The sequence below is a fragment of the Echinococcus granulosus genome (genome assembly GCF_000524195.1).
Source record: "Echinococcus granulosus chromosome Unknown EG_S00134, whole genome shotgun sequence".
NCBI lineage: Eukaryota > Metazoa > Platyhelminthes > Cestoda > Cyclophyllidea > Taeniidae > Echinococcus > Echinococcus granulosus.
In genome coordinates this window covers 16,643-19,021 of record NW_020170514.1, presented here as the reverse complement: position 1 = coordinate 19,021, position 2,379 = coordinate 16,643, and positions in this window count along the sequence as shown.

Genomic DNA, 2,379 nt, shown 5'->3' with positions numbered 1-2,379 from the left:
TGTCAATGGGAAATGTGAATCATCATGCAGATTGTGGGGGCGCCTCATCAGGCTTCAGTGACTAAGCACAGTGTTGTAAACGCAGCATTCTGGTGCACTTCTGCGACTCTGGTAATGCATGTGTCCAGAAAGTGTTCTATGGGGCGCTGTGACCCTATTTGTGTAGTGCTAATGCAATTCTCATGACTACGTTTGCGAAATGATTTGCCCCAGTCGGTTGTGAAAATGTGAAGGGAATTGGTATACCGTATATGCGATACACACTATTCTGGAAAGTCAACTGCAGCCTCCACCAAAGCTGCATTCTCCTTGCATCGCACAATAAAAGGCGTTTTTCCCAGGCGGTAGTTTGCTTCGTCCAGTGGGATGCGACAAGACCTGCTCTCAGCTATGCAAATAGTCACTTCGTGCTGGATTTCGACTGCAAACCACAGAGGCAGAGGTAGTGGGACTTTGCTGCATCAATTGTGAATTAAAGTTAAATCTCCGAGAGTGAGTTGGTTGGCTTGCTTGCTGGTCGACTTCATTAACCATCGTTTATTGTCGTGCATGTGTGACGTTCACCTACCTCACCTTCATTACTGCTGCGGCATTCTATTTATAACATTTATGGCATATAAAATAAATTTGGGCACTTCCTAGCTTGACAGGCAGCATGACACCTGATTGTTATAGTTTGAGTTGGAATTGATGTAGAGAGCATTGTGAACCTTGGAGAGGGAACTTACACAACGCACCAGATGCTTGTTGGTTCCACGATAAGAGTGAGTGAATGAACATTTTAGCAGTCATGCTACCGTCGACATCTGACCCTCTAGGTCTACATCTTTGAAGGTCTCGAAGCACCGTGCTTGGGCTTTGCTGGGATATTGCTTGCTAGAGTTCCAGAGGGAAAGTTCAACCACCACTGCTCACAGGAGGTTTACTTCTTTAAAAGTTATGCTAGTCCAAACCTACACAAGATACAATTATCCTCCCCAGGGTGTCCAACTCAACCTGATTGTTTGTGGCACTGGTTACTGCGATCTCTTCTCCACCCATCATGAAGCTACAAAGGGAGCAAGCAAGCATTGCCACACTATCAAGGACTCGTTTCCATCCGGTGATGGGATCCACGTGACTTGACTGAGGCGGTTAGCCTATTTTCAAGTCTAAGGTCAATGAAGACATTTTACAGGTCTCACTTGGTACCACTTTTTCAATTCATCGGATAACCTTTTCCAGTGTTTGGAATTGTTTTCATCCCTAAACAGTACATTGGTCATCTGCTTTGCAAATCTCATCCCCCAATTTGTCTGTAATGTCGTGAAGACTCCGGACAGACTAGATGACTAAGTACAGAAAAATATTGCGATTAGGCTGCAGAAGCCCAACTATGCCTGCGAGATGGCCGAGTGTTCTTTCCCTACTCTGTGCATAATGTGCGCAAATGAAATAAACACTTGGTTTTAATCTCGTTGATGGGATTTAGTCGGCGAAAAACAACTCAAGCACATTCCTCCTCACTTCACGATTCTCTCCAGTCAGTTCAGTATGGAAAAACAAAGTAGATGAATGGCTTTAGATTGGAGTGAGTTCTGCTTTAAGAGTTGCTCGTCAAGACAACGACGAAGTGTATCGGGTGTACATAAGTAACCACCCTGTTGTGTGGCAATGCAACCTATTGCCGGGCTTTTTGTCAAGGCAAAAGTCCTGCCTCAACCTTCCATTACCTTCCAAAAGCCTAGCTTATTCATTCGTGAAGATGAAAGATATAATTGTCACTATTGTCAATACATCAATGTCGTGTCTTCTCAATAATGCGAGTCAATTAGAAGGGGGTAATAAATGGTGCATTCCTGCTCCCTCTTCCTCCTTCCTTTTGTTGTAAGGTGATAAATTTAAAGCCATCACCATGTGATGTGAATCGCATTTACCAGCGACTGCAGACGTCTGAATTAGGCCGGCAGTCACTCAGCAATCTTGCATTAAAATGTGGTGAAAATTGTGCTTCTTTTTGATGGTTTAGAGGTATTTAAGGACTCGCACCCATCAGGGAGCGAATGCGCTGCTGCTCTCGAAGTCAGCACAGTAAATTTAGAAGACAATCTTTTGCATTAACTAGTGTGTAAGCTGGAGGATTTGCCAGTAGACCGGTGAAATGGCCTGTCAACTGAGGGAAAGGCTACAACTAGGTAGACGACAGCCAAGTTCCGTGACTCAGGGCAGGACGGGACAGGGCAGAATAGGACAGAGTAGAGACAGTTGGTCTACTCAAAATCCTTTCGTATTTTAATGTGAGACAGTTAGTTGCGTGCATGCCGCGAGGGATGTAAATATGCGAGCACAAGCACGCATTTTAGCCCCACGCACAAACGAATTGCGGTCACTCATTCCATT